The sequence below is a fragment of the Chiloscyllium plagiosum genome, unplaced genomic scaffold, assembly GCF_037043375.1.
Source record: "Chiloscyllium plagiosum isolate Xiang-an unplaced genomic scaffold, Cpla_swu_hap1 HiC_scaffold_14, whole genome shotgun sequence".
Taxonomy (NCBI): domain Eukaryota; kingdom Metazoa; phylum Chordata; class Chondrichthyes; order Orectolobiformes; family Hemiscylliidae; genus Chiloscyllium; species Chiloscyllium plagiosum.
Window position 1 is genome coordinate 86,925,841 of NW_028270152.1, and position 25,655 is coordinate 86,951,495.

Below are 25,655 nucleotides of genomic sequence, written 5' to 3' on the forward strand. Positions count from 1 at the left end.
GTTTCTGATATTCTCACATACTATTATTGGAAAATTAGATTAGATTAGATTAGATTAGATTAGATTAGAGTACTTACAGGAAGGTACCTGGAAGGTCTGTTATGGAATGTTGCAGTCAAGGAGCCCAGAGGACTTCGTGAGCCATCTCTGGGTGAGGTGTGGGGGCTGTATTCACAGTGAATCTGGGTCTACTAACAAATGGAGCACAAGTTGCAGAAAGGGGAAGTTCTGTAAAGAGAAATGACGGACCGCTTTCATTTCCTGCCTGAGTTTTCCAATTACATTTTCCAAATCTCCCAAACCGAGTGTGACAGTCATGAGAAGTGAATGTTCTCCTCTGTTTCTGTGCACCAGGTGATAGCAGTAAGTGGCCTACAACTGCTCAGATCCAGCAGGTTTGATGGTCTGAAAGGAACACAGAAACACGGGACTGACGAGTAGGATTGTGTCCTGAGATACTTTGAGCCTTCTCCACCAGGCACTAAGATTGTGGCTGATCAGGTTTGGTTTCAGCCCCACTTTCTTGTCTGTATCCCATTAGCTATGACACAGTCTCTGTGAAATCTTTAACTAACTCAACTGTGAATACTTGCAATCAGAGAGGCACCACAAACTTCTGGGGAAGAGAATTCCCATTCAAAAAGCCTTTTAGCATTTTTCCTCATCCCTGTGATAGAATAGGAGAGTCATACAGCATGGAAACACATCCTTTTGTCCAAATTCTCCATGATGATCAGACATCCTAACTTGACCTAGTCCCAATGCCAGCATTTGGTCCATATCCCTCTGAACCATTTCTATTTATGTATCTATCCAGATATATTTTAAACATGTAATTGTACCCGCTTTCACCACTTCCTCTGACAGCACTTTCCGTGCACCCACCAGTCTCTGCTTGAAAACGTTTCCCCTCAGGTTCCGTCTAAATCTTTCCCCTGTCCTCTTCAACCTATGCCGTCTAGTTCTGGAAGTCCCTACATTGGGAAAAAAGATGTTGGCCATTGAGACTATAAATGGCCCTCAGGATTTTATAAGCCTCTGTCATGTCAATATTCAGCCTCCAACAGTCCAGGGGGAAAAGCCTCAACCTGTTCATTCTCACCTGCAGCTCAATTCCTCAGGTTCCAGAACGTCCTTGTAAATTTTTCTGCACCCTCTCAAGCTTAGCAACATCCATCCTTTAGCAGTGCCAACTGAATTGTACGCAGTATTCTTAACGTGGCCTCACCAACGTCCTGTAGAAACGTAATATGCCACCGCATCTCCTCTACTCAATGTTCTGACTGAACATTAATACTCTGACTACCTGCTACTCCACTTTCAAGTAACTATGAACCTGCATCCGTAGGTCTCTTTGTTTAGCAACATTTCCCAGGGTACTACCCTGCTTTAACTTACTAAAATGCAAAATTTCACAAATGTCTGCATTAAATTCTATCTGCCAGTCCTTGGCCCTTTGTTTATCAAGGGTGCCATTGTACTCTGAAATAATCATCACTGACCACTGCCCCACTTTTTTTTATGTTACCTGTAAACCTACTAACCATGCCTCCGATAATCACATACAAGTTGTTTATATACATGATAAAAAGCACTGAGCTCAGCACTGATTCTTTCAGCGCACCCCCGCCCACAGGCCTACAGTCTGGAAAACAACACGTTACCTTCAATCCAATGTTGTATACAATTGGTTGGCCTTTCCTGAATTCCATATGACCTAACCTTAGTATTCTGTGTACAATGGGGAGCCTTATTAAATGCCTTGCTGAAGTCTGTGTGAACAATGTATACAACAGTGCCTTCCTCAATCTTTTTCGTCATTTTTTCAAAATACTAATCACATTAATGAGACATGATTTCCATCGTACAAAGCCAGGTTGACCATTCCGAAGAAGTCCTCGTCTTTCTAAATGCATGTAAATCCTATCCCTCAAAATCCCCTCCAAAATTCTCCTCTACACTGGCATTAGGCTGACTGAAACGATAATTTCCTGTGTTTTTGGATCGCTGTTCCCTTTTCTAGTCCCAATCGTCCACTAGCCGCAAAAAGTAATTATAATTAGATTGGTGATATGGCCAATGATATAGTCCTCAGAGTGTTTCAGGGTCAGTGTTAGGAACAAGTCAGACAGATTTCTTTAATCTGATAAAACAACATGTATATGACCAAAGCAAAGTTGCTCAAACTATGATGGAAAGAAGAATGACGAGTGGATATTGCAAATATGTACATTGATATTTCCCTTTGAAAAATACTGCAGAACACACACACACACACATACACATACATACACACACACACACATATACACACACACACACACACACATCCATACATACACACACAAACACACACACACACATACGTCTGTTTGATATCAAACTGAAAAGGAAAATCTCTGCAAAGTTATCTAGAAAGAACGTTGTCCAAGTATTATTCGAACTCATGACCAAAGGAAGAATGAGAGTTTGTCCCAAATGCTATTCTACTTGTGGAGTCATCAAGTCCTACAGAATGGAGAGAGGACCTTTGGCCCAAACTGGTCCATGCTGACGCAAATATCCATCTACATTAACCTCTTTTCCCAGCACATGTCACTTGTCGTCCTTTCCCGTCCATGTAATTGTCCAAATGCCGTTTAAATATTGTTAATATAAATACTTCAACGACTTCCACTGGCAGCTCATTCCCTTTGTATACCACTCTTTGTGTAAAACAGTTTCCATCTGTTTCCCTTTTATTCTTTCCCATCTCACCTTAAATTGATGCTCTCTCGTCCTCAATTCCCCAACTCTGGGAAAAAAGGCTCAGTCCATTCACCCTATCCATGTTTCTCATAATCTTGGACACTTCTATAAGATCCCTCTCAGTCTCCTATGCTCTAAAGAAAAAAAGTTCTCATTTGTCCAACCTCTTCCTATAATTCATACTATTGAGTCCTGGCAACATCTTTGTAAATTCCGTCTGCACACATTTCAATTTAAAAACATCCTTCTGATCGCAACGTGTCAAAAATTGAACACAACACTACAAGTGCAGTCTCACCGACATCCTGTAAAACTGTAACATAACTTATCAACTTCTCTCCTCCATGTCCTGACTGTTGACTGCCAGTGAGCCAAAAGCCTTCTTCACTGCCCATGTCTACCTGTGACTCCACTTTCATAGAACGGTGGACCTGAACTTCATGGTCCCTCTGCTCATCGACACTTCTTAAGGCCTTACCATTCACCATGAAACTCCTACATTGATCTAAGTTTGCAAAAAATATTCCTCAGCCCACTTCTCCAGTTGATCAAGATCCTGCTGCAATTTATGATAACCTTCCTCACTGTCCACAATACCACCAATTTTAGTTCACCTTCAAATTTACTAATCATGCCTTGTACATTCTGAAGAATATCATTGAAATAGATAATAAACAACAATTGGCCCAGCACTGACCCCTGAGGCATTTCATGCGTCACAGGCCTCCAGTCCGAGAGCATCCTTCCACAATAACACTCTGTTTACTACCATCAAGCCAATTGTGTATCCAATTTGTCAGCTCCCTCTGGAATCCATGCGATTCTAACCTTCAAGACCAGCCTATCAAGAGTAATTTTGTCAAAGGCCTTACTGAAAACCATACGACTATGTCTACCACGCTGCCCTCATCAACATTCCTGGTCACTTCATCAAAGAACTCAAAACAAATTTGTGAGGCATGATCTCCCACTCACAAAGTCATGCAATCGTTCCAGTCTAAAAACAACTATTAATAATAATTATTAAAATAAATAACAACAAACAATAATAAATAATAGCAACATGACATTTTCAGTGGACAATAAATTATCCATGGTTTGTGGCATTGGAATGTGCATCATTGGTGAAGGGCAGAATAGATTTTGTACCTGTGTCATTGAACTGCGTTGAAAAAAAAAGGGTGGCATGGTGGCTCAGTGATTAGCACTGCTGCCTCTTAGTGCCACGGATCCGGGTTTGATTTCAGTCTCGGGTGACTCTCTTGTGGAGTTTGCACGTTCTCCCTGTGTTTGTGTGGGTTTCCTCTGGGAGCTTCATTTTCCTTACACAATCCAAAGATGTATAAGTCAGGTGAATTGGCAACAGCCTTATGTGCATTAGTTAGGGATAAATATAGATTAGGGGCATGGGACTGGGCGGGTTGCTATTCAGAGGGTCGGTGTGGCCTTGTTGGGCCAAATGGCCTGTTTCCATACTGTAGAAAATTGAAAAAAATAAACTATTTCTAATCAAACCCTGTCTTTCCAAACATGTGCATATCTTATCCCTCAGGATCTTCTCAAGTAACCTACCTACTACAGATGTTAGGCTTCCCGGTCTATAGTTCCCAGATTTTTCTTTGCTCCCCTTCTTGAAAAATGGCACAACGTTTGCTACACTTCAATATTCTATAACCTAACCTGCGGCTAACGATGATGCAAAAATATCACCCAGGTCCCCGTAGTTTCTTCTGTAGCCTCTTGCAGTATTTTTGGATGCATCTGTTTAGGACCAGGAGATTTATCCACCTTCATACATTCTAATGCATCCAACACGTCCTCTCCTGTGATATTGAGTAACCCCCAAGATATCAACACAACCTTTGTTAACCTCCCAAGTCTTCTTGTATTTCTCCACAGTAAAGACAGAGGAGAAATATTCATTGAGAATCTCACACATCTGCTAGGGTTCTAGACATGAATGTCCACTTTGGACCTTGAGGGGTCATATTCTCATGTAGTTATTCATTTAACTTTAATATAATTAAAGAGCCTCTTTGGATTCACCCTAATCTTCTCAGACAATGCTATCGTGTGCGCCCTTTTCGCCCTTCTGAGTTTCTTCTTCAGTAAACTCCTGTATTCCCCGTACACCGCCAGGGATTCCGTTGATACCAGCTGCATGGACCTCTGCCACGCCTCCTTTTTGCCCGTGAAAACCTCAATATCTCCTGACATCCAGGGTTCTCTCTTCCTGCCAACCTTGCCTTTTACCCTCAAAGGAACATATAGACCTTGAACTCCAGCCATTTCACTTTTAAAGGTCTCCCACGAGCCGGAGGTCCCTTCGCCTCTAAACTAACTCCGCCAACCAACACCTATAAGCTCCTATCTAATTCCATCAAAGTTCGCCTTCCCCCAATTTAGAAATTGAACATGCGGGTCAGTTTTGTCCTTCTCCATAATTATTTTAAATCTATGGTCACTGGTCTCAGCGTGCTCCCCCACTGTCACCTCTGTCACCTGTCCTGCCGTATTTCTTAGAGTAGGTAAAGTTTTACCCCTTCCCGAATTGCACCCTCTACATACTGCTTGAGGAAACGTTTCTGAACACACTTAATAGATGTACCCCATCTCAGTCCTTAATACTGTGTAATTTACAGTCAATGTTAGGAAAACTAAAATCTACGACTATGGCAATCCTATTGGCCCTGCAAGTCTCCCCAATCTCTCTACATATTTTAATTATTCTAATTCCCGTTTACTATTAGGGGGCCTATAGTACAACCCAAATAATATCATCATTCCCTTTTTATTTCTTAGCTTCCCCCACAAATCCTCACTGGATGATCCATTAGTTATTTTATCTCTGATTACTGCTGTGGTACTCGCCTTAATCAAAAATGAAACTCTCCACACCTCCTTCCACCAACTCTGTCTCGCATAAAGCACCTGTACCCTGGTACATTAAGTTGCCAGTCCTGTCCCTCCCTTAGCCATGTTTCTGTAATGGCTTTAATATTGCAGTCCCACGTACCTCTCCACGCACTGAGTTCCTCGGCCTTACCTGTCAGCCATCTTACATTGAGACAGATGCAATTTAATCCAACAGGCATTCCTTGCTCCCTGTCGTGTTCCTGCCTAACCTATCTCTGCACTTTATTGTTTGTGATTACGGTATCTCCTTCCAGCCTCGCACGTGCAACCCTGCTGTTGAGGATCCCACGCCGTCCCCCACGACTGCCAATCTAGTTGAAGCACTCCCTTGTAGCACTAGCAAACCTGCCTGCCAGGATATTAGTCCCCTTCCAATTCAGGTACAACCCGTCTTTCCTGAACACGTCACCTCTGCCCCACAAAAGATCCGAGTGATCTAAAACTCCTGTACCAATTATTTAGCCACGCATTCCTCTGCCATGTCCGCCTGTTCTTACCCTCACTAACACGGAACACTGAAAGTAAACCGGGTATTACAACTGTCGTGGCCCTGTCTTTTACCCTTTTTCCTCGCTCTCTATTATCACTCTGCATGAACTCATCACTACTTCTACCTGTGTCATTTGTACCAATGTGCTCAATGACTTCTGGCTGCTCCCCCCACCCCGGTGAGAACGTTCTGCAGCCGCTCTAAGACATCCTGGACCCTGGCACGTAGGAGGCTATACATCATCTTGGATTCCCATTTGCAGCCATAGAATCTCTTGTCTGATCCCCGCACATATCAAGTCTGAATAATTACTTCTGAAGTTATTCATCTCGCATAACCTTCTGACAATGGGATTTCTTCCTGACACAGTTGGATTTGGCTGAATTGCTTTGCTTCAGGCAGTGGGGAGATTCCAATGAATCATCATCAGGAATCCTCCCTGAATGGAAAAGACGACTAGGCTTTTTTTCACTCCCACACAGTGCTGTGATGAGCGACAGGGAAACAGAAAAGGAGCAATAGGCTGTTCCTTCACAGATAGGCTACATTTTTCCATCTGTAAGCTAAATCAGTAACGTTATCAGGCCCCAAACTGGACCATGTGAGCTCTCCTTGAACATTGTCCGAACTATATGACTCCATCACGTTCTCGACTCCAGGTCAGTGCATTATTGCTTTTGTCGCACACCGAATCAATTCATTAACATTAAATGGTCCTACTTGTTTTGAAGATGTGTTAATATGTGCCTGTATAATGTAAACGCAAGCGTTTGATGACTGCACAATATCTGTGTTAAGATGAATATGTTTTATTCTTAAACAAATACAGAAATTGCTGGAAAAGCTCAGCCTGTCTGGCATCAGATATGAAGAGAAACCAGAGTTTAATTTTTCGGTCCAATGACTTTTCCTTTGAACCTGACTTGTTCTTAAATTATTTCCCCAATTTTATTCTCCCACATAAGAAGAAATATCCATCCGGTATTCACCAACTACACTCTTCTCAAGATGTTATACGGTCAATAAAACATCTCTTATTCTCAGGTCGAACTGTTCCTTTTTCGTAACGTAATGCCTTCATCCCAAGAATGAGTAAAGAGAAAAATCTTTGAAACGTTTCGAAAGCAATATTGTTTTTATCAATTAAGGCAATTATAACAACACATAATACATCAGATGTGATCTCAGCAATGCCCTGTACTGATGCAAAAATCATCACTAAGATCAAACACATCACCCCTTGCACGAAACAGAATAATTCAATTTACTTCCAAATCACCAGCTGCATCTTCAGAGTAATTTGATGTGGTTCATGTACTAAGACACACAGATCCCTCTGTACCACTCAGTTCTGCATTCTCCTTGCATTTAAATAATTTTCTGCTGTTTTGTCTTTTCACCAAAACAGAATAATTCCCATCACAGAAATGTTGTACTTTTTTTTCTGCTGAAGGTTTGCTCAAAACTGTTCTCTGTCTGTATGCCATTGCTTGATTCTCTGCCCCTCCCCTGTCTGCATCCCATTGCAGACGCTCTGCCCTCCGACTTGTCTGTATCTCATTGCAGAGGCCCTGCCCTTCCCCTGCCTGTATCCCATTGCAGACGTTCTGTCCTCCCCCTGCCTGTATCCAATTGCAGACGTTCTGCCCTCCCCGTCTGTATTCCAATGCAGACGCTCTGCCCTCCCCCTGTCTGTATCCCATTGCAGACCTCTGCCCTCCTCTGTCTGTATCATATTGTAGACGGTCTGCCCTCCCCCGTCTGTATTCCACTGTAGACGCTATGCCTTCCCCGTCTGTATCCCATTGCACACGCTCTGCCGTCCCCCTATCCGAATCTCATTGCAGATGCTCTTCCCTCCCCCTGTATGTATCCCATTGCAGACGCTCTGCCCTCCCCTGTCTGTATCTCATTGGAGATGCTCTGTCTCCATTTGACATCTTATTGATCAACTATCCTGATGTATGAGCAAACTGAGCTCCATCCCCTTCATCCAATTAATTGGTGTGGATTATAATTTGTTGATGACCTCACACAGGTCCCTGAAGAATTCCACTAGTTACAGCTTGCCAAAAACAAAATGAGTAATGATCTCTTCTCTGTATTTCCTGATGCTGCCCAAGGTGGCCCTGTTCCTGCGTAACAGCCTGGGATGGTTATATGACGTCCTCCTGCGCTTTGTAATTTACTGACATGATTAACATACTTCATTCTATTCCTGTCTAACCCCATTGAGGTGCATTATGGCCTTCCCCTGCTGTATTATCATGATGCTGACTGGCTGAATGGGATCTTTCTCTCCCTCTGTAACAGCCTTGGGGGTGAATTGACAGAACAACGGACGAGGTAGGAGCGGCAGTTGGTCATTCGTCCCCTCCAACTTGCTGCTCAGTTTAGACAATGGCTTGTCTGATTGTAACTGATTAGCCATTTCCTGTCAGTTCCCAATAAACATTGACCCTCCTGTCCATCAATGGTCAGTCAAGGTCAACCTTGAATATCCTCAATGACCCAGACTTCACTGTCCTCGGGATGAGAACGCCACAGATCGCATAATCCAAAGGAGAAAGGAGCAACGTTATCTCAAATGGAAATGGGAGACCCCTTTTATATTAAAGCGTGTTAACCTCACGGCAAGTCACCTACTCTTTTCAGAAACAAGGCACAGCAAACAGGAACAAACATATATCATTCAGCCCCTCAAACGTATCCCACAGTCACATTGACTGTTCAGTCAAGTATTTATCAAACTTAGCTTCTACTACACCCTTGGAAAATAATCCTGACACCTTAAGGCCACAAGAGCATAAGAAATTGGAATTAGGCCATTTGGCCCATCAAGTCTACTTTGCTATTTGTTCCTATCGGGTGTGTTTCTCAATACAAATTTCCCGCCTTCTCACTGTAACTCTCGATCGTTGTTTTAATCTAACCTTTGTCTTAAATACATGGTTGCGTCCGTATCTCTGTATGTGAGTGTGATTTCGTGTGTGTTTCTGGGTATATCTGTTTAATGGCAGGAGACAGGGTTGCGGTGGATGTTTTTTTTTTGAAATGGAAGCCTGTGGGCAGCGATGATCCAGCGGCAAATTTGTTGGGTCCACTTTTGTTTGTCATTTCTATAAATTATTTAGATGAGAGTTATAGAAAGTATATTTCGCAAATTTGCGGATGACGTCAAGTTTGCGTGTACAGTGGACAGTGTTTGTATAATGGTGAACAACAGAAGATTACAAAGAGACCTTCATTAATTAAATCAATGATTCATAGAGATGTACAACAGGGAAACAGACCCTTCAACTCGTTCATGCCATCCGATTATTCTAAATTAATCCATTCCCTTTTGCCAGCATTTGGCCCATGTCCCACTAATCATAAAGCCATCCAGTTGCCTTTTAAATGCTGTAATTGTTCCACCCTCCACCAGTTTCTCTGGCAGCTTATTTCTCAGAAGCACCACCTTCTGCAGGAAAAGAAGTTGTTCTTCATTGTCTTTCAAATATTTCTCTTCTCACCTTAAACCTATGCCTTCGAGTTTTAGACTCCCCTACCTTGGGGGGAAGAAACCTTAACCACGCCCTTCATAATTTTATAAACCTGTCGAAAGTGTAAATGTGACTCCAATCAAGACGGTTGGCTGCGCTTTCAGCCATCCTGGGTCTATAGTCTCAAATTCAGTAGTCGTACCTCTTCCTTCTCCATCAAGGCACGATTCCAAAACAGTTTAATCAACTTGTTCAGACATATTATGAAACTGCTCTGTGGGATTTGAAACGGGAATGTTTGGCACAGTGATAGGGACACTACCATCATTCAGCATTAGCCCCTAAAACTGCAACATGATGCTCCTGTGTGTTTGTTCTTCAGCCTGTTTTAATACGCTGTGACACACTTCCACAGGACATGAATACACACCACCTTCTCCAGAGATAAGGGCAGTACCGCACGTTCATGGACAGGAATCGAATCCAGAGTTTCGGCTCAGAAACGTGGGCACCACCCAGTACACAAGGCCTAAACCATGCCCAGATTTTGGGTCTTATTTTAAGTATATGGATTTATTAAATTCTGGTTAATATTACCAAATTATGCAGGGGACATTTCTCATTGAAAAATAAGTACAATTTATTAGCCTCAACTATAGGATGTTGAGTGCATTCGCTGTGCCATTGAGATAAACTATGAGCTCTCTATGATTTCCGGTTTAAATGGCGATTACCAGTAGTCTGCTATATCAGGGAAATAAATCTTGCAAACGCACTCTGCACTATGAAGGATCTCGAGTAGATATCAATACTGAACACCAGAGACGTGGAGAGAGCATAATTCTGGGCCCAAAACACCGGTCACTATTTCAAATATCTAACATGTGGCTTCCCTCTTCCTAAAATCATTCAGTGTTACAAGATAACTGTTTCCTTTCCAGACTCTCCTTACCCACTCTTCCCTCTGCCCGCGCAAGGCAAACCAAGCTCTGTGACTTTAGGAAAGTCAAGGCTGTTGTTTGTGGACCTACTGGAGAGGGAAGTATCCTTTTAGTCCGAAGGGGGAATGTAAAGGGGGTAGTATTATCACCCACTGAGCTGATGTGTTTAACTTGGATACATGCGAGGTATTGCATTTTGGTAAATCAAACAAGGGGTGGGCTTGTACAATTAATGCTGGGCTTTGGTAGTTATATAGAGAAGAGGGACCCGGGGCACAGGTATAATTCTTTGAAGTTTGTAATGCAGAGTGTTTAAGGTTACTTCATTGCTCAGATTAGAAGTTGAGGAGTCATGCTGAGGTTGTGCAGAACATTGATGAAGCCTCTTCTGTTGTACTGTGTGCAATTCTAGTCGTGATGTTATAGGAGGGATATTATTAAGCTGGAGAGGGTTGGGAAGAGATTTACCAGGTTGTTATCATGAACACTTCATCTTCTGCCTCGGGAGCCTACAAACACAAGGCATGAACATTGAATTGACCAGTTTCCAAATCACCCTCACCCACCGAGATCCCAATCCAACTCTCGGACTCAGGTCCGCCCTCTCGGGGACCTATCTGTTCATGTTCCTTCCCACCGACCGCTCCACACTCCCCTCGACCTATCACTATCACCTCCCACCTTCATCCACGTATCTCCTACCTTTCTACAGCCTCACCTCACCACCCGTTTTCTCTCAGCCCTCTTCCCCTTCCCCAGTCATGAAGAAGGGTCCTGACTGAAACGTTGACTGATTTGCTCCTCGGTTGTTGGCTGACCAGCCGTGCCTTTTCCACCACCACACTTTATCTACACTGAATTCTCCAGCATCTGCAGTCCCCACTGTTTCTTCGGTACAATTCTCTGTGAACATAATGCTGTTGTCTGTTGTAAACGCACATAGTCTAAGGGACATTTTCTTCAAGATCATGGATGATAGAAGTTCTCTCAATATTTTATTGATATTGTAAAGCCTGAGCAGCAGTTACAGGTTTTATAAACATTAATAAACATGGAAACATATTCATGTTCCGATAAATCTCCAGCATTACTCCCATATCCAAGGCAGATTGAATTGAATTGACCTACCAGCCCCAACATTCGTTCCCTCAGTCACTTTCACATATCCCTATCAGAATGTGTAAATATTAATCATTATTTTGAATTTTAATAAGATAGTATTCAATTGAAACGGGTTAACTGCAGCTATTAGTTCAGTGAATGTTATTGATGCCAGTCTCCGTGGATCCTAAATGTGTCACGGGAATCCTATTAATTAAGGTTTCGGTTCAATGTGTTATCTCATAGTAGGAGCAGGAGCTCACTGACAGCACTAACAAGGATCAGCTGCTCCAGGGAGAGGGAGTGGAGAGATCATAATCTCAGAACATAAGACTGGCATGTTCTAACAATGTATCAGAATCTGAGAACATTAGACTGGAATGTTCCATCAATGGATCAGAATCCGAGAACATGAGACTCGAATGTTCCAACAATGGATCAAAATCTGAGAACATTAGACTGGAATGTTCTAACAATGGACAGGAGTTTATCGGATGGTATTTACTGGATTTCCCAACCTGGAATATCATTAACATGGTGGATCTATCATGTTCTGCTGGTTGTTCAAGCTGGTTACTATCCCGTCCTCGCTATAGTTGGTGTTCCTGGTAAGTCATTCTATCTGTTCATTAAGCCAGGTTAAACTGAATTGCGGCTCATATTATTTAAAATTTAGAAAGGTGGACATCAACATTTTCAATTCCAATGAAATATTCTAGTTCACCCAAATTATAGCGAGCAAATTACTCATGACAGATTACTCATCAATATGCACGGAAGAACCAGACTGATCTCAAACTCCATAATCCTTCTAGCCCTGCACAGATGTACATATCCATATCCTCCCCATTCACCAATAATGTCCAATCCCACCATCATGATATCTCCATCTCCTCCTCAGCCTCAGTGCATCTTCTGAATAAACCATCAATTGTACCTTTGTTAAATCTGGTCCCTTCTAACCACATGTTAATTACAGGATAATTGCTCTTGAGTATGTTGAACTTGTTCACTGCACAGAATCCGTCAGACAGACAGGCACTGCATGCTGCTTAAGTCATTGCATATAATCTAGAGGCACAGAATAATAATCTGTTGATATCTCATGAAGGACATTGGTGCAATTGAAATGAAACTATCATCATTTGTGAGAGAAAGCCCATCTGTTTACTTCATGTTCTTCAAAGAAATCAATGGGTTATCCTTCCCCAGTCAGGTCTGTGCAAACACCCAGCAATGTGTTTTACTCTTTACTGTCCTGTGGAATAGCTCATTCAGTCACTCAGTTCAAGATCCGTATAACATGCTGGCCTGGCCAGGGCTGCCAGATCCCGTGAGGGAAGTACAAAAGTAAAGTTAGCTCCCTTCCTGTGCCTGCTTTCCTTATTACTACACTTCATTTCCATTCAGCTAGGTGACCATTCCCTATTGCAAGTGCAATCTTTCTGACTGAGTCTCTCCCTAAGAGTGATGGTCATCTCCACGGGCACGTCTGGTGCTGGTTTTACTGATGTTGACATACCGATGTAAGAAACTTTTCAATTCCACGTCAGTGGCTGTGCATAGAGAAGGAATGGGTTTTTACATCATAATAAAGAAATGGAGACCGGTAAGTGAGGGGAAGGAATTATTATGATCATCGCTGAGATTGTTGTTGAGGCAGTATTTGGGATACCTGGCAGGGGAGATACCATGATCACCAAGGTGGTTCTCCCAGGACGAGGCTATCCCATTGCACTTCGGATGTGCTGACGCCTGCGATGTCCCCAAATGCGGGGCGGCACGGTGGCACAGTGGTTAGCACTGCTGCCTCGCAGCGCCAGAGACCCGGGTTCAATTCCCGACTCAGGCGACTGACTGTGTGGAGTTTGCATGTTCTCCCCGTGTCTGCGTGGGTTTCCTCCGGGGGCTCCGGTTTCCTCCCACAGTCCAAAGATGTGCAAATCAGGTGAATTGGCCATGCTAAATTGCCCGTAGTGTTAGGTAAAGGGGTAAATGTAGGGGTATGGGTGGGTTACGCTTCGGCGGGTCGATGTGGACTTGTTGGGCCGAAGGGCCTGTTTCCACACTGTAAGTAATCTAATCTAATCTAATAATGTGGATAGATATTCTGTCCTTTAAAAGGAATGATCTCATTGCAACAGAGACAGTGTAAAGGAATTCCACCAGAGTAATTCCTGGGCTGATGGTAAAAGAGGAGTGAGCGAAGGTTAATCTGTAGCACTGCCAGAGAATAAGAGGTCATTGCATTGAAACGTGATGGTGATGGACAATCACTTGTTATGTTCTACACAGACACTGAGAAGGTGATAAATGCCATTGCTTGTTTTTTTTTTATTTTATCGGGATGCATGATTCTGGATATTTAAGTGCCACTGAGGATAATATCTTCAATCAAATCCTGCCTTGATATCCTGCTCAATCCCCCATACCTGAGCAAATCAGTTAACCCCTTTTGTTAATGTTAATAGTATGGTGTCTGTCTGGAGAGTGTTTTCTTCTCACAGAGGGTAGTGAATGTCAGCAATGTCAGTAAGAGACATGTATTCTGTGAGCCATCTCTGGGAGAGATGTGGGCCAAATATTTACAGTGAGTCTGGGTCTACAGCATGACCAACAAATGAAACCCCAGTTGCAGTGAGGAGACAATCTGTGAAGAGATGGGAGGACTCTGTCGTAACCAGCCTGGATTTCCCATCACATTTTCCAACCCACACCAAACCACTCAGTGTTAATGACTGAATGATATCCTGTGTTACTGCGGACCAGGTATTTGGAGCAAGTTCTCGCTAGCTGCTCCTGTTCAGGTGGTTGTAGCAGGAGTGGGTCATTAGACACTTTGTGATTGCTCGACCAGACAGTAAGTTCATGGATGATCTGAGTGTGGTCTCCGCAGCACTTTTCTGTCTGTCCACAATTTCCCTCCATTCACATGTCTGTCAAATGTTGAATAAACTCAACTTTGAATAAATACTAGGAAACTGCACAAAGTCAAAGTACACACAGCACAATTCTGGAAGGCAACAGACATTTATCTATCAGTCTTGTTCCTATCCAATTAATTCTGCTGTAGTTTATCATTTTTGATTTGTTCATGGAATGTGGCAGCTGTTGATAGGCCAATATTTATGGACCATGTGTAATTACACTGGAAGTGGTGGTGATGAGCTTCGATTTTGGGATGAAACTACGGGGAAAGAGCATTCCCATTTGAACAGCTCCGTGAGAATTACTCATTCCTGCTCCGACCACAGTTGGAAGGTCACTGTTTCCTTTACCAGCCCCACTTCTCCACTGGTTATAACAGATTTGATGTGTAACCTAATTCATTTTCCCGAAAAATGTGCGACACAGAGTCACACACATACAGACACATACACAAATGCGCATGTCTTAAGACGAAAAAGAATAAGGAAAGGTTTCCAGAGTTTCATAGTAGTTGAACTTATATCAAATGGAAAAGTGATGATGTGTCCCAACTTCTATTCTGTCTGTGATATTATTCTACTCAAACAAACTGCAGGTATGAGACTTCTTCCTGAAACAGTTGGATTTGGCAGAATTTCCTTTACTTCAAGCAGTGTAGCGATTCCCATGAATCTTCAACAGGAATCCTCCATGTTTGGTAAAGATGACTCAGGGATTTTTTACTCTCGCACTTTGCTATCAGGAGGGTCAAAGTGATAGAGAGGAAGCAATCTACTGCGGCTTACGACCATCGGCCGTAGGAACTGAAATTAGACCAATCAGCCCAACTTGTCCGATCCACCATTCAATTATTGCTGACAAGTTTCTCAACCACATTCTCCTGCTTTCTCCCTGTAACCCTTGATCCCTTTGATACTCAAGAACCTATCTATCTCTGTCTTAAATATACTCAATGACCTAACATCCACTGCCTTCTGTGAAAATGAATTCCATAGATTCTCCACTCTCTGGCTGAAGACGTTTCTCCTTATCTCAATTTTAAAAGGTTTTCCCTTTACTCTAAGGCTTGTCCTTGGGTGTTAGAGTCTCCTACCAATGGAAGTCTTCTCAACATCCACACTGTCCAGACCATTCAGTATTCTGTATGTTTCAATTGGTTCCCCCCCCTCATCCTTCTGAACTCCATCAAGAACAGACCCAGAGTCCTCAAACGTTCTCATATGTTAAGCTTTTCAGTCCTGGGACTATTCTCGTGAACCTCCTTTGAACCAATTCCAAGGCCAGCACATCCTTCCTGAAATATGGGGCTCAAAACAGCGCACAATACTCCAAATATGGTCTGACAAGAGCCTTATAGAGCCTCAGAAGTACGTCCCTGCTTTTACATTCAAATCCTTTCAAATAAATGCCATCATTGCATTTGCCTTCCTAACTACTGACTCAACCTGCACGTTTACGTTGAGTGAATCCTGGTGTAGAACTCCCAGTCTCCTTGCACTCCAGATATCTGAATTTTCTCCACATTTAGAAAGAAGTCCATGTTTGTATTCTTCCGACCAAAGTGCATGTTCTCACAATTCCCCACTTTGTACTCCACCCACCACTTCTTGGCCCATTATCCTAACCTGTCCAAATCCTTCCTGCCTCTTCGACATTACCTGTCCCTATACCTATCATCTTCAAATGTAGCCAGAATGCCTTCAGTTCCTTCATCTGGATCGTTAATGCATAAACTTATGGTTCCAACACTGAGACTTATGGAACACCACTTGTCACCGACTGTCAACCTGAGAAGGATACTTTTATCGACATTGTTTGCTTCCTGCCAGACAGCCAAACGTCTACCCATGCTGGCACCTTGCCTCTAACACAATGCTGAAAATGTGTTGCTGGAAAAGCGCAGCAGATCAGGCAGCATCCAAGGAACAAGAGAATCGACATTTCGTGCCCGAACATCGACATTTTCAGCTCTGATCTCCAGCATCTGCAGTCCTAACTTTCTCCTCTAACACAATGCCCCTTGCCTGACTCAGTAGCCTCCTGTCGGCACATTGTCAAAGACCTTATGGAAGTCCAGGTGGATGACGTCCATTGACTTTCCTGTTTGAAGCTGCTCATTACGTCCCCAAGGTTTTCTATCAGATTTTCCAGGCATGACCTCCCCTTGATGAAACCATACTAACTTTGTCCTACTTTACCATCCACCTCCAAGTATTCAGAAATCTCATACTTCACAATGGATTCCAGGATCTTACGCACAGCCAAGTTTAGATTAGTCAGTCTGTAAGTTTACGTATTTTGCTTTACTCCCTTTTTAAACAGGTGTATCACGTTAGCGATTTTCCAGTCCTCTGGGAATCTCCCTGATTCGCGCAACTCCTGAAAAATCACTACCAATGCCGTCACTGTGTTATCAGCTATCTGCCTTAGAACTCTGGATTGGAGTCCATCTGGTCCAGGTGATTCACTTACCTTCAAGGCCATTCAGTTTTCATTTCCAGTACTTTCTCCTTGGTGATGGCCACTATGCCTACCTCTGTCCATTCACTCTTTTCAATTTTTGGGATATTACTCGTATCTTCCACCGTGAATACTGACACCAAGTAATTATTCAGCTCCTCAACCATTTCCTTGTTCCACACTACTATCTCTCTTGTGTCAATTTCTTGCGATCAAATGCCAATGCTTGCCTCTCATTTGCCTTTTATATATCGAAAGAAGCTTTTACAGTCTTTCTTTACATGATTGGCTCAGTTACCCTCATATTTAATCTTCTCAATCTTTATTTCTTTTCTCGTTGCTCTCTGTTGATCTTTGCAACTGTTAAGACATGGCGGTGAAACCCTCTGTTAATTATACCAAACACCCAGGAAAGTTCATCTCACCTCGTAGTCTATTAGAATATGAGTGACAGAGAACTCTTAAATTTCATTAGTTAAAGAAAATAATGTGAATTTATTTTTTAAACTCTAAAAGTGAACATTACACAACAACTACTCACAAATTTAGCCCCCACACAACTGAGTATTATCTGCCTCCAACTCATAAACTATATGCTGTTTCAATAATACATTTATGAAGTTTACATCAACTTAATTTCAAAACCACACAGCCACTGCTGTCCAATGTGACGTCACTCTTGGCTGTTGAATTCCCTGTGTCGTCATATTTCTGTTTACTGTGAATATGTTCCATATGAAAAAATATCTTTGATAGTGAGTATTTCCTAATGTCTTGCAGAGCAAGATGATTGATCCACATGCTTCTTCCGTCTCGATGGCATCTGCTCTTTCTCCAATTTTCAAGATGTCTGCGTTTTATATCGCCTTACTGGTTCGATGTTGGCAAAACAGTAAATTCAAACTCAATTTGCGTTCAGTGACACAAAGAGTGAAGGAAAGAGAGTGTTGCATGCAATAGTGAGAGTAGCGGAGCAAGCGCCTTGTTCAGGGCTAGGTGGTATAATAGATATGGCAAAAGTGAGGACTGTAGATGCTGGAAACAAGATTTACATGAAAGTGTTGCAGGAAAAGCACAGCAGGCAGCATCCTAGGAGCAGGAAAATCGACGTTTCGGGCAAAAGCTCTTCATCAGGAATATAGCAGAAACACAGTGAGTGTGAGGGACTAGAGACAATACGGAAACACTTGCCCTGGCAGAGTGCGGAAGGTTATTGATGCATGTCCTGTATTGATGGGTATTTCTTCGGATCCTCTCAGCATCGGGGTGAGCCTCCCAAATGTCTTGTCCACGTCTATCACTAATAACAGCACGGACCACATCCCTCAGCTTCTTCAGAATCAGTTTGCGTCGATCTTGTAAACAACAAGGAGGAACACACATTGGTGCCTTACATATCTAAACCAAAACTGATGTGCAAAGATTGTGCATCCTATGCTCTAGTATTAGATATACAAATATTATCGGTGCTGCCGTAGTACTGGATGATCTAAAATTGCATCTAAACTGCGTTAACTAAATATTGCTCATGCTGTGAAAAGTAAATGAGGTAGATTGAAGAGTATGTTGTTGACCAAACTAGAGAGCAGGTAATTTCGGGCGTGGTGTTGTGTGGTCACAAGGGCTAATTAATAATCTTGCTCTTACGTAGCTTTTGAGGAATCGTGACATTAATATGCTGCATTTTACACGGCGGCTGCAAGCAATATACAATTTTTGAACATTACACTCAAATAACATGGAAGCACGGGGATGAGAGGGTCAAGTGAATTGTAAAAATACAATATAACATTTAGTGTGAGCCAAATAATGGCTGTTATTGATAGAAATACTGCAATGTCTGAAAAATACATACATATCACTAAGTTACAAACATCAAAGAAAGGGAAGGTGACTCAATGATGGTTAATGAAAGAAAGTAAAGATTGCAGTAAATCAAATGGAGCAATTTCAGGAGAATTCCAGATATTGTGGAAACCTGAACATTCTGACAGATTTACGTTTCTGAAAATAAGGACGGAGGAAGTGTTAAGGAAATCAAAAAGAACATGAATACAAACAAACAGGAAACACAAAGACTGCTTACATCTACGATCTATATACTAAAGGAAACAAAAGCAAGGTCAAATGAGGAAATTTGTAAGGTATTAGAGAATTTATTGTGGTGAAAAAGGACAAGGGCAGATAAATAAACCAGTTACTTCACACCTGTCTTCATGGAGAAAACTCCAGGAAATCTCTGAGGTATAGCAAGTGGTCACATGGGTCTCGTGGAACTAAAGACATAAAGTCAATGGATATCAGCAACAAGATAGTACTTGAAAGTGAAGCGAGATGGATCATTGCTAAGTCTGATGGGCCAGATGTACTTCACATCAAAATGTCAGAAATAAATCAGCATATTAATTGAGCAATTCAAAAATGTGCAAGTTAGGTGAATTGGCCATGCTAAATTACCCGTAGTGTTAGATGAAGGGGTAAATGTAGGGGAATGGATCTGGGTGGGTTGCGCTTCGGCAGGTCTGTGTGGACTTGTTGGGCTGAAGGGCCTGTTTCCACACTAAGTAATCTAAGCTAATCAAAGATGGGCTCAGAGAGGGTGATCATCAGGAGAAACAGCGCGCTGCGGGGAGAAAGGAGGGCAGAACCTCCCAAACAGGAAACGACGAACCCTCTGAGGTGACCGGTAAAGACAACCTTCCACCAGGTGAAAACCAGGAGGTACTCACCACCCCATAGCTCCAGGTAACTGGGAGCAGCGACTCTCTTCTGATCTGAGCTGAGGATTAAGGAAACCATTGCCTCTCATGTCAAAGCCAGATTTGAGGAAGATCCTTTGGTACTCTCCCTGCTTCTGTACAGTCTGCCTGATGGAAGAGATTGTAGGTGATACAGAGTGCGATGGGTTTTTGGTTGCCAGTCTTTCCGCGGCAACGAGCCGAGTAAATGGATTCAATGGATGGGAAGCTGGCTTCCTTCATGGCATGGGCTGTGCACACAAAATTCTGTCATTTCTCGTTCTGTTCTGGGCTGGGCTGTAGCCTCACCAGGCCATTATGCACCCGGATGGTTTGCTCTCGGTGGTGTATTTGTAGAAATTGGTGAGGATCCTTGAGGGCATGCCAAATGTCCTGAGCTGCGGGAGAATGAAGAGGCGTTGTTGTGCCATCTCGACTGTCACAACTAACTGGGAAGTCCAGGACAGGATGTCAGTTATCGTCACTCCGAGGAACTTAATGCTGTCCACCATTTCAACTTCAGTTCCATTGATGAAGATGGGGGCATGTTCTCCTCCTTTCTTTCTGAAGTCATTGATCAGTTGGTTAGTTCTGCCAATGTTGAAAAAGAGATTGGTCTCAGTGCAGCACATCACAAAACCCTCTATTTCCCTTCTGTATTTTGACTTGCCATCATTTAATATGTGTCCTACTATGATGGTGTCATCAGTGAACATGTAGATGGCATTCGTTCAAAATTTGGCAATACAGTCGTAGGTGTACAGGGAGTATAGTAGGGGGCGGAGGAGACATCCTTTGGGATTTCAGTGTTGAATGTTATCATGGAAGAGACACACTTAACTATTTTCACTGATTGTGCACTGTGGGTCAGAAAGCTGAGGATCCAATTTCAGAGGGCGGAGCCAAGACTAAGGTCAGGGAGTTTTGTGACCAGTCTGAAGGGAATAATGGTGTTGAAGGTGAACCTATAGTCACTGAGCAGGAATCTGACGTGGGTGTCCTTGTTATCCAGAAGTTCCAGGGATATGGCATCCGCTATGGACTCATTCCACTGGTAGGAAAATTGTAGGAGATCGAGGCAGGCTGGGAGACTGGAACTGATGTGGGCTATGACTGGCCTCTCGAAGCACTTCATGCCCCCCTCAGTCTCCTGCGCTCGAAAGAGAAATGTCCCAGCTTATCCAGCCTCTCCCTATGACTCAGACCCTTGAGTCCTGGCAAAGTCGCTGTAAAGTTCCAGTTTAATACCATCCTTCCTATAGCAAGGTGACAAAAGCTGAACACAATGTTGAACTTGGAACTATTTGCAACAGTAAGTTTTTTCTCTGCTGCCAATTGTTATGCTGCTGTGATATTATTTTATTATTTGTATTATTCTGAAATCTCATTATTCATTAAATCATCTGATGGCAATCCCCTTGGGTGAACGTCCTCCTGACTGCTTGAATTTTAATCAATCTATTTTGTTTGGACAGATATTTTTGAGGCCGCTGCATATCAGAGAACAGGAAGAGATGATGGATGTTTGTGCAGTGGGTGTCCTTGACTGGACCAGCTTGTCTCTCCAGGCACCTAAAGCTTTTATTGTGGGTCAGACTACCTCAGAATTGTTACATCACAGAAGGAAGCTATTCAGCCCCTTGTAGGTACATGAACATAGAACATTACAGCTCAGTACCTGAAACATCCTTCAGCACTGCCCACAGCTCCACTGACCTTACTGCGAACCGTAAGTTTACAAACTCATCCTTCCATTCCCTCATTATGGTCATTTTCAAAAAGACAAACAATAGTCGCCCCCAAATAGTTTTTTGCAGTATACCACGAGCAACTGAACTCGAGGGTGAACAGTCCCTATCAACTACAACACTCTGTCTCTTTTCAGCTAGCCAATTTCTGATCCAAACCGCTAATTCACCCTCAATTCCAATGGACAGAGTCGTCATCTCTGGGTTGTTGCCGGTGCCACGTGACACTGAGGTAAGGAATAGGGAGAGAGTGCAGTTGAACACGTGGCTGCAAAGATGGTGTCGGAGGGAGGGCTTCAGGAATTTGGACAATTGGACTGCATTCTGGGGAAGGTGGGACCTGTACAAGCAGGACGGGTTGCACCTGAACCAGAAGGGCACCAATAGCGTGGGAGGTAGGTTTGCTAGCACTCTTCAGTGGGGTTTAAACTAATTTGGCAGGGGGATTGGATCAGGACTTGTAGTCCAGCAAGGAGGTTAGCTGTTTTTCAGGATGTCCAAGAATGAAGGGAGGCTGTGGAGAAGGTAGCACTGACAGGGAATACTTGCAGACACAGAGATGGGCTCAAGTGTGTATACTTCAACGCAAGGAGTATCAGAAATAAAGTGGGTGAACTTAAGGCGTGGATCGGTACTTGGGACTATGATGTGGTGGCCATCACGGAAACGTAGATAGAAGAGGGACAGGAATGGTTGTTGGAGGTTCCTGGTTACAGATGTTTCAGTAAGATTAGGGGAGGTGGTAAAAAAGGAGGGGGTGACGTTGCTAATTAGAAATGATATAACGGCTGCAGAAAGGCAGTTCGAGGGGGATCTGCCTTTGGAGGTAGTATGGGCTGAAGTCAGAAATAAGAATGGAGCAGTCACCTTGTTGGGTGTTTACTATAGGCCCCCCAATAGCAGCAGAGATGTGGAGAAACAGATTGGGAAACAAATTTTGTAAAGGTGCAGAAGCCACAGGGTAGTGGTCTTGGGAAAATTCAACTTCCCAAATATTGATTGGAAGCTCTTTAGATCAAGTAGATTGAACGGGGCGGTGTTTGTGCAGTGTGTCCAGGAAGCTTTTCTAACACAGTATGTAGATTGTCCGACCAGAGGGGAGGACATATTGGATTTGGTACTTGGTATCGAACCGGGATAAGTGATGGGCTTGTTAGTGGGTGAGCATTTTGGTGATGGTGACCACAATTCTGTGACTTTCACCTTGGTTATGGAGAGAGATAAGTGCGTGCAACAGGGCCGGTTTTACAATTGGGGAAAGGGTAAATACGATGCTGCAAGACAGGATCTGAGGAGCATAAATTGGGAGCATAGGCTGTCAGGGAAGGATGTCGTTGAAATGTGGATCTTTTTCAAGGAACAGATACGACGTGCCCTAGATATGTATGTACCTGTCAGGCAGGAAAGAGATGGTTGTGTGAGGGGACCTTGGTTAACGAGGGAGGTTGAATGTCTTGTAAGGAGGAAGAAGGAGGCTTACATAAGGTTGAGGAAACAAGGTTCAGACAGAGCGTTGGAGGGATACAGGAAAGCCAGGAGGGAGCTGAAGAAAGAGATTTGGAGAGCTAAGAGAGGGCATGAAAAATCTTTGGCGGGTAGGATCAAGGATAACCCCAAGGCATTTTATGTGTATGTGAGAAACATGAGAATGACGAGAACGAGGGTAGGTCCGATCAAGGACAGTAGTGGGAGACTGTGTATTGAGTCGGAAGAGATAGGAGTGGTCTTGAATGTGTACTTCTCTTCAGTATTTACAAATGAGAGGGACCGTATTGTTGAAGAGGAGAGTATGAAAATGGGTTGGTAAGCTCGAGGAGGTACTTGTTAGGAAGGAAGGTGTGTTCGGCATTTTGAAAAACTTGAGGATAGACAAGTCCCCTGGGCCTGACGGGATATATCCTAGGATTATGTGAGAAGCAAGAGAGGAAATTGCAGAACCGTTGGAAATAATCTTTTCGCCTTCACTGTCAACGGGGGTGGTGCCAAAGACTGGAGAGTGGCGAATGTTGTGCCCCTGTTCAAAAAAGGGAATAGGGATAACCCCGGGAATAACAGGCCAGGTAGTCTTACTTCGGTGGTAGGCAAAGTAATGGAAAGGGTACTGAGGGATAGGATTTATGAGTATCTGGAAAGACACTGCTTGATTAGGGACAGCCAGCACGGATTTGTGAGGGGTAGGTCTTGCCTTACAAGTCTTATTGAATTCTTTGAGGAGGTGGCCAAGCATGTGGATGAGGATAAAGCAGTGGATGTAATGTACATGGATTTTAGTAAGGCATTTGATAAGATTCCCCATGGTAGGCTTATGCGGAAAATCAGGAGGCATGGGATAGAGAGAAATTTGGCCAGTTGGATAGAAAACTGGCTAACCGGTCGAAGTCAGAGAGTGGTGGTAGATAGTAAATATTCATCCTGGAGCTCAGTTACAAGTGGAGTTCCGCAGGGATCAGTTCTGGGTCCTCTGCTGTTTGTAATTTTTAATAATGACTTGGAAGAGGGAGTCGAAGGGTGGGTCAGTAAATTTGCAGACGATACTAAGATTGGTGGAGTTGTGGATAGTGAGGAGGACTGTTGTCGGCTGCAAATGGACTTAGATATGATGCAGAGCTGGGCTGAGGAGTGGCAGATGGAGTTCAACCCTGCCAAGTGTGAGGTTGTCCATTTTGGAAGGACAAATAAGAATGCGGAATACAGGGTTAATGGTAGGGTTCTTTGTAAGGTGGAGGAGCAGAGAGATCTTGGGGTCTATGTTCATAGATCTTTGAAAGTTGCTACTCAGGTGGATAGAGCTTGTAAGAAGGCCTATGGTGCATTTGCGTTCATTAGCAGAGGGATTGAATTCAAGAGTCGTGAGGTGATGTTGCAGCTGTACAGGACTTTCGTAAGGCCACATTTGGAGTACTGTGTGCAGTTCTGGTCGCCTCATTTTAGGAAAGATGTGGAAGCTTTGTAGAGGGTGCAGAGGAGATTTACCAGGATGTTGCCTGGAATGGAGAATAGGTCGTGCGAAGATAAGTTGAGAGTGCTAGGCCTTTTCTCATTGGAACGGCGAAGGATGAGGGGTGACTTGATAAAGGTTTATAAGATGATCGGGGAATAGATAGAGCAGACAGTCAGAGGCTTTATCCCCAGGTACAACAGAGTGTTACAAGGGGAAATCAATTTAAGGTGAAGGGTGGAAGATATAGGGAGGATGTCAGGGGTAGGTTCTTTACCCAGAGAGTGGTGGGGGCATGGAATGCGCTGCCTGTGAGAGTGGCGGAGTCAGAATCATTGGTGACCTTTCAGCGGCAATTAGATAAGTACATGGATAGGTGCTTAAGCTCGGACAAATGTTTGGCACAATATCGTGTGCTGTATTGTTCTATGTTCTATGTAATTCCACGTCCCCGTATTTTCTGGGAGAAGGTAAGGACTACAGATGTTTGAGATCAGAGTCGAAAGTGTGGTGCTGGAAAAGCACAGCAGGTCAGGCAGCATTCGAGGAGCTAAGAGAAAGTGAAGACTGCAGATGCTGGAGACCAGAACACTGATTCCTGATGAAGGGCTTACAAATGAAACATCGATTCTCCTACTACTTGGACGCTGCCTCATCTGTTCTGCTTTTCCAACACCACACTCGCCATATTTTCTGCAATAGCCTAACATGGGGTACTTATCAAATGTTTTACTGAAATCCTTATACCCCACTTTATCCTCATCCACCTGTTTGGTCACCTTCTCAATGAACTCATTAAGATTTGTGAGGCATGACATACCCTTCACAAAACCGTGTTGACTATACCTAATCAAATTATTCTTTTCTAGATGATAATAAATCCTATCTCTTATACTCCTTTCCAACACTTTACCCATATCCAAAGTAAGCCTGGTATATAATTACCAGGGTTGTCTCTTCTCAATTTCTTGAACAAAGGGACAACATTTGCTATTGTCCAGTCTTCTGGCACTATTCCTGTCGACAATGGCAATGTAAAGATTAGAAACAATGGTTGTGAAATCTCCTCTCTAACGTCTCAGAGAATCCTAGGATTAATTCCATATGGCCAAGGTGACTTATCTCTTTTCACACTGTCTAGAGTTTGCTCACATTTCCACCT

General features: G+C 43.2%; 2 pseudogenes; both read left to right on the forward strand.

Annotated features, from left to right (window-relative positions):
- The first annotated feature begins 12,072 nt into the window (after nt 1-12,072).
- Nucleotides 12,073-25,655, forward strand: part of LOC148148011 (putative G protein-coupled receptor 139) — a 56,287-nt pseudogene continuing 42,704 nt past the window's right edge.
- On the forward strand, nt 13,353-13,507 carry LOC122552460 (U1 spliceosomal RNA; annotated as a pseudogene).